The sequence below is a fragment of the Gymnoscopelus braueri genome (genome assembly GCF_963280865.1).
Source record: "Gymnoscopelus braueri genome assembly, chromosome: 11".
NCBI lineage: Eukaryota > Metazoa > Chordata > Actinopteri > Myctophiformes > Myctophidae > Gymnoscopelus > Gymnoscopelus braueri.
The window spans coordinates 45,738,912-45,746,971 of record NC_137613.1 but is presented as its reverse complement, the minus strand read 5'-3'; the positions used below and the strand labels follow the sequence as shown (position 1 = coordinate 45,746,971).

General features: G+C 42.4%; 1 long non-coding RNA gene across 1 annotated transcript; it reads left to right on the top strand.

Annotated features, from left to right (window-relative positions):
• Positions 1-970: 970 nt before the first annotated feature.
• Positions 971-4,805, top strand: LOC308095414. The gene is made up of 3 exons (XR_013934069.1): positions 971-989; positions 1,237-1,479; positions 4,760-4,805. It is a non-coding gene; the product is annotated as an uncharacterized lncRNA (long non-coding RNA).
• Positions 4,806-8,060: the final 3,255 nt, after the last annotated feature.

The window sequence follows — 8,060 nt, the reverse complement described above, 5'->3', positions numbered from 1 at the left end:
TTTTCTCAAACAACAAAGACATTTCTCATCTTTGTATCCACTAAGCCGATCGGCCGAAGACCGGAGAGTAATGTACTGTATATATTTCCGCTTATGTCCGTCCGTCCGTCAGATTTTGTCCAAAACTCACACAAATCGGTACACATTATCTCTGAGGTCATGTGGTCAAGATGCATGAGTACGATTTTTCAGATCCCATTCCAATTGGCTATGACTGCCTTCCAAAATCTGCAGGGCCCTGGGTAGGCAACCCGGCTTGGCAGAGACCTAAACTCCGAGGAGCACACTTTTCTAGTTGTTTCTCTTTTCTCTCCCTGACTAAGTGAGAGTTTTTTTTAGAAACAAAGATATTAACAATCTATTTATGATCATTTCAGTCTTGACAGAAAAGACAAGATGCTGATCTGGTGATGCAGGGTCGTTATGAACATTGGAGACGAACATTACATTATCTGTAATCAGCTGCTTTGATTGAACAACACTATGGTAAGTTTGACCGATTTTTCCTGTGTCAAATAATGCTGGACCAACTTGACTTGATATACATAATTTTCATATTTACACACACATTACAGATCTATTTTTTAAGGTGAATGATAGATATGTCTTTGAACATACTGTAGCCAATACAATACAACCATACAATACATAAGCAAGGGATAATTGACAGTGAGCTGGCCATTGTTGAGAATTAAACTGGACAAGGTGATAGACCCCTCCGCTTTGCATCAGGGTGTGAGGGGGTTTATTTCTCAATAAATGTCAATTATCCCAGTCACTACATGGCCACTGCAAATGTATCATTTGACAAAACAATTTCTTTGAAAGGATTTAATTACTTACGGTAATGAAAGTAGTCCATTATATTATACAGTTGTTTAATATTGCTCGGGATGATGTGATTGAAATAACATGACTGTTATGTACAAAACTGTGTGTACAACAGGATGGTGACGACTTGACTTCGGAAAAAATGGATGAAGCATTAGGTGATTTTCTTTCTTATTAATAATAGTTCACTGCTTGACGTAGTGCTACCTTTTGTTTGGTAGGGTGTATACTCTGTATCTTATTCCAAAACTATAAATATAGGCTACCAGTTGTTATGCTGTGGGGATGATATAGAGAAGGGGAATGAATGCAGAATGCTGTATTTTTCAGTGATATGACATTTTCTGTGACACATTTATCTCAACCACATTTATCTCAACCACTCTATTTTTCTCTTGCAAACAGCACTTTTCGTGACCCATCAGAAGGCTCAGTTGATTCAAAGGGTTTCCATGGTCATGCCTATATTAGACAGTCTAGGAACCATGGTCCATCCTGAGCTCTATAATGGGATTCAAGCAGAGAAAACGGCACAGGACCAAATGAGGAGATTGTACACAAAGCTGCTAGTTCCAGGGGGAACACGCGTCCAAGTACAATTTTACAATGCCCTTAAACAACACGAACTCAACCTGTTGGAGAGTTTTGGTAAGCTCAGAAGTACTAGTGAATAATACTTTGATTTTATGTATGTATAAACACACATATGTGTGTGTGTGTGTGTGTGTGTGTGTGTGTGTGTGTGTGTGTGTGTGTGTGTGTGTGTGTGTGTGTGTGTGTATGTATTTATAGAAGTGTCATTACTTTAATTTAAAAGAACAACTGCCAGGTACATTACTAGACACCTGGAATTATGGTGGCAGGATTTATAGACTGGAACGAGGGGTAAGCACGCATATCCTAAAACAATTAATTCCTTACCTTTTCAACTAGTCACAGAATATTTTTATCCAGTATGGTCGATCCCCTGACGGTTGCTAAACACGGAGGGTTTCACTTTGCTTCCGCGAGAAAGAAAAAAAAGTAATTGCGACTCCCCGGTCGCTTGTTGAATATAGCATGTCTCATCAAAAATGCAAGGAGAAAATATAGCTGCAAGCAGCAATAAACGGGTTTGAGGCATGATAGGCAAAAAGCGATATGGAACAATAGCACAATAAGACATTCTCAATAGCTGAGCAGAGTGCTGAGGGATGGTGGCTAGCAATCCAGGGTTAAGGACCTCACTCATGAGTCATGGACACCTCAACCCATGGCCATAGACAGGAATCGAACGTTCAACCTTTGGACTCACAGGCTGTCACTAGTGATTGAGCTAAGGCTTCATCCAGCCTGACGGTGTCTGTTGAAGATCATAGACTCTTGCCTTCTGCCATGAACCGAGCCCCTGTTTCACTAAAACTAAGATCAGTGGTTCACAAAGCATTTATCAATAGAGAAATTTGATGTCTCCTCTGTAACAAAACTAGTGAAAGTAGCCGATCTACAAGCTCACAAAGCGTTGCTATCCAAAAAGTTGTGAGCTTGTAGATCGGCTATTTTCACAAGGAAGTACGTCATACATTTAAAATAACTACTCTCAAATAAGCATTACATGTTATCTTCAACAATTGCACGTGTATTCATTGATACAGTCATGTTGTGTGGAATGCAATTGAAATGAAGTCTGCATGAGGTGGGACTTGAATCGGCGACCCTGTGATTGCAAGGCAGATGGTTAAGCAACCAGCCATTGGACCAACAAACCTGAACCGGTGAAAAAGGAGGTCACACAGATGACACAGTTTCACACAAATTGCTCAGAAATTCTAGGTTTAAGTGTTTTTCAAATTCTCAAAATGGCGGAAAATCTAAGGGCGGAGCTTACTGGTCAAAGTGATAGATGTGTTCCTCATGAGTCAAGGCACATGTGTAAGCAAGTTGCATGGCTGTCGGCCAAACGAGGCATGACTTTTAACTGTTTAAAGTTTGCATTTTCAAAGAATTGCTATAGCGCCCCCCTTTGGCCAATTGGAGTAAGATTGGTTTCAGTGATACTTGGAATGACCCTCTACATTACAGCAAAGTTTCAAACAAATGTGAGTCTGCATGTTTGTGTTAGGGGCAGACGAATAATTTTCATAAAACTGCAATATTCATTGGCTCATAAAAGCTTCATTTTTTCACTTATGGAAAATCCGCTTCCCCAGTTTGTTGGCATAGGTCCAAAGCTCATGTGTATAAGGTTTCGTGCAGATTGCTAAAAAATCCCAGGAGGAGCTTTTCATATAATTCAAAATGGTGGGAGATCTAAAGGTCAGAGGTGAAGAATCAGAGTGTGAAAGTTGTTAGGCATGAGGAGACGCATGTGTGTATTAAAGTTTCATGGCTGTAGGTCAAACAGGCCATGAGTTGTACCTGTTCAAAATTGGCATTTTTCTATTGATTGCTACAGCGTCACCCTTTGGCCAATGGTTTTGAGTTTCGGGCCTTGGCCGAGATGTATGGCCCTCTATCATATTGCCAAGTTTCGTAAAAAGTGACCACACGGTTCGGCCAGAATAGTAAAACCCTACAGTTTCAAAGAGGTTTCGAGCCTTATAGGCCTCAAACCCTCAAAAAAGATATGCTCAGCAGGAAGGGAATGGTGGTGGAGATCTTTCGAACACGTGATCTCCTGGATCTTTGTGACTTGAGGATGAAAATGGTCATTTGTGTGTTAGAGAACAGCGCCATCTGGTGAAAATGACTGAAAACAAAAACATCGTAAAAGTTGTCTTTGGCAGTCTGAGCCTTTAAAGTTGTAAAAGTCATGAAAGGGTTGACAGCTGATCCCCCCATGCTTACGCCCACTCTCTGTCTGATTTCATACATTATATGTTATTAACCAGTCAGCTTAATCTGTCTTGTGGTGTGTCCTACCTTGAGAGCACATCCTTATAGGGCATAGCAGTGGCAGCCATTTTGTGGTTTCACCGATCCAAAGCCCATTATCAATTATTTTAAGCCTAGAATCAAGCGATCCAGGCTCTTGGTGAATCATGACCATATTTAATAAATATCCTTTGTTTTACGGTTTTCAATACTTATTTTTTGCAGAGTCAATTGTTTTATGTTCATGATTCACCAGGAGCCTGGAAGGCTTGATTATAGGCTTAGAATAATTGATATAAATATTTTTGGAAATCTTTATGGGAAAAAATGTTGGTCTTTTTTTTTATTGGAACCAGAAAATGTCCGCTACTGCTGTGCCCTATAATTATGTGTGGGATTGGTGCTCTGGGTGCTTTTCCCCAGCTGGGCTAGAGGGGTGTGACGCCAGGTCTGGGCTATATTGCTGGAAATGCTGTTTTAATGCTTGGATCTTCAATACATTTTTTACACTTCACCCTTTGTGGAATATAGCTAAACCGCTAAGCTGACGCGGCTAACCCGGTTCGGTGGCTACTCTGGGTTCCGTCCCAGCCTGGCCCAGCCACGGAGGACGCCCTGGCGGCTAAGCTACCCTCATGTTTTAGCAGAGGGCTCGCTTGTTTCAAAGTCTCCCCGCTCGCTCCGTCTCACGCAGAGCGTGCCGAAAAACAAGTGCTCCTTTCTCAATCTTACCGATTTTCCACATGTACTGTATAATATATAGTGAATGAATTCAAGTCTTCATGGGGTGTGTAATTGATAGAAAATAAGTCATTTTGTGGGTGAACTACTCCTTTAAGGGCAATTGGAACCTTTGTTAAAGAAAAAGAAAACAATCCAAAATGCCTCTTTCTATTGTTCCATTCAACTTCAGCATCAGTTTAAGCTCCACAGGCCAACATACATATTGTTTACAAGGTAAATGTGGTAATTCTACTGCCAATATATGAATGTCATTCTCACTGGATAATTACAAGGATCGCATGTAATGTCAACTCACAGAGCCAACTTCATAATCCTCCTCTTCCTTATGCAGGACCTGTACTTCCATCAGAATACTCAGCTAGCAATCAAGCCTCTGGTGAGTTAATCTTGGTATAGAGAAATGTTACTGATGAGAAGTCTGTTGTACATTGATTGACTGGTTTAAATGCAAACACTCTAGAAAGCAGTAATAGCAAGTTTATTCACATCTTTGACATGATGGAAGGGAGTAGGGGTGTCACAATGTATCTGTTGCATTGATGCTTCAATTTGAAATTCAACGATTCAACAATCCAACTGCATCCGTAAGTAAACCGCTCAAACCTACTTCTAGTGTGATTTGTATCGATCTAAAATAGTTTTAAAATGCAAATAAGAGTTTTGTCTCTTTATGTTGAAATGTTTATGAAGCAACACATTATCTAGGAGATCTAATAAATCTGTGACCTCCTTATGAGTTTGTACATCGACAGTACAGACATTAACCAACCCCAGGGTCAGAACACATTTTACCAAACGAAAAATGTGTTGCTTTCTAATTTCTAGTAATGAGTAATAAGAACGTTTGCTGTGATTGCAATGCTATTTTGTCCAATCTTTATGGTAGAGTATGTTAATACAACATAACATATACAATTGGGGTGGTTGTATCTGGTCTCCCTGCTCTTCTATTGAGACATTTAGTTCCTGTCTGTTTTGACATGACTGGCTGAATTGCCTGAAGGTCAAAATTCAATTCCTCTCCTGAGCAAGCAGACATGCAAGCAGACATTAGCTCAGTGGTAAAACAATATATAATTCTGCACTTGTGCATGAGACCCGATTCAAATCTGGGATGGAACTGGAAAGTGACAGAGGGGACCTTAATGATAGGCAGTAATATGCCTATCATTAAGGTTAATATATTATATATATATATATATATATATATATATATATATATATATATATATATATATATATATATGTATATATATATATATATATATATATATATATATGTATATATATATATATATATATATATATATATATATATATATATATATATATATCGTCGGTGTCCAGGACGAACCAGCTAACTCCATTTTCATCTTCTTTTTTTTTCATAAATCAACGCTATTGAACACCCTTTACGTCTGTGTAAAAAATCAAAACATTTGAACCAATGAAAAGTATTAAAAAGCGCCTCTGACGAAAACTCCCAACTCCATTGGATCCTCAAACTGTCCGTCAAAAACAAACAACTCCCCCCTCTCCTCTCCAGTGCTGCCTTTTCACAGCATGAGTAGAGCGCGCTGCGCAGTGAACGAGGAGGAGGATCACGTAAACAAACTCCCCGTAGTCTGTTAAAACTATGCAGTGTACCTGTTTATCGAACCTGTTTTTCGCACATCCTACGGGTCTGGTCCGGATCAGCGTCTCTCATGACTGAAGTGAAGAGCCCTATGCGGGAGTGGCAGTCTCGGTCACAGAGATCGCATATGTATGTGGTTGTTGGTCTGTCTTCGTTGTTCCGTTCTTTTCTTCGGGCCCTCTTGTCTGTCGCTGCGTCTGACAGGTTTTTCCCCCCTGTCATGAGGTGTTGGTATATGGTACTTCTCCACTTTGTGCGGTCAGATGCAAGAGTTTCCCAGGACTTGGTGTTGATGTCAAAGGCCTTCATGTCTCTCTTACAGACATCTCTGTAGCGCAGGTGGGGACGACCTGTTGTTCTCCTCCCACATGCCAGTTCTCCGTAGAGGAGGTCTTTGGGAATGCGACCGTCCTCCATACGATGCACATGGCCCAGCCAGCGCAGCCTGCGCTGTCTGAGATGTGTATACATGCTGAGGAGACCAGCACGTGTCAAAACATCAGTGTTGCACACATTGTCTTTCCAGGATATGCCCAGGATGCGTGGAGGCTTCTCAGATGGAAGGAGTTGAGTCTTCTCTCCTGCCTGGCATAGGTTGTCCACCTCTCACTGCCATACAGTAGCGTGCTGACAACACAGGCGTTGTACACTGCCATCTTGGTTTTAACTGTCAGCTTTGTGTTTTTCCACACTCGTTTGGTGAGACGGGAGAGTGTTGTTGCTGCTTTCCCAATCCTCTGGTCGATTTCAATGTCCAGGGCGAGGTTGTCACTGATAGTTGACCCGAGGTAGGTGAACTGATGGACAGCATCTAGTTCATAGTTGTCGATGGTGATGACTGGTGGGGCCTCAGTGTTCTGTCCTAGAACATCTGTCTTTTTCAGGCTGATGCTCAGTCCAAAGTCTTTGCAGGCCTGGGAAAAGTGGTCCATCAGCTTCTGAGGCTCGTGCTGAGTGTGGGTTGCAACAGCTGCGTCATCTGCGAACAGCATGTCTCTGATTAGAGCTGTGCGGATTTTGGTCTTTGCTCTGAGTCGGTGAGATTGAAAAAACTGCCATCTGATCTTATGTGGATGTAGACCCCCTCTGTTGCAGAACCAAAGGCATGCTTCAGGAGCAGAGTGAAGAGGATGCCAAATAGTGTGGGAGCCAGGGCGCAGCCTTGCTTGACACCGCTATGTATGCCAAAGGGCTCGGAGGAGCTACCGTTGAACTGCACTGTCCCCTTCATGTTGTTGTGGAAGGATATGATCAGGCTGCGCAGTTTTGGTGGGCATCCTATCTTTGGAAGAATCTCGAAAAGTCCTTCCCTGCTAACCAGACCGAAAGCCTTAGTTAGGTCAATGAAAGCGATAAACAGGGGCATCTGCTGTTCTCTGCACTTCTCCTGAAGTTGCGTAAGGGAGAAGATCATGTCTGCCGTTGACCTTCCAGCTCGGAAACCACACTGGGACTCTAGATAGACACATTCGGCCAGCTTTTGTAGGTGAGACAAGATGACTCGGGCGTAGACTTTGCCAACAATGTTGAGGAGGAAGATGCCTCTGTAGTTGTTGCAGTCACTTCGCTCACCCTTGTTCTTATATAGGGTGATGATTTTTGCATCTCTCATATCCTGTGGTACACCTCCTTTTTGCCAGCACTGACACAGGACCTCATACAGTGGAGGCAGTAGGGTGGTCTTGCAGCGCTTTTTCAGGTCCGGGGGGGTTTCCGTCGCTGCCTGGAGCCTTCCCTGCGACCAAGCTGTCTATGGCCTTGCTGAGCTCCTCTAAGGTTGGTTCTGCATCTAATTCCTCCATAGTTGGTAGGCATGTAATGGCATCGAGGGCGGAGGGAGACATGATTGTTTGTCTGGAGTAGAGGTCGGAGTAGTGTTCCACCCATCTCTCCATCTGCTGGCCCTCGTCTGTGAGTGTCTCTCCTGTGGAGGATTTGAGGGGAGCTGTCTTGCACTGGGCTGGTCCAAGCGCTATCTTGATGCCATTGTACATCC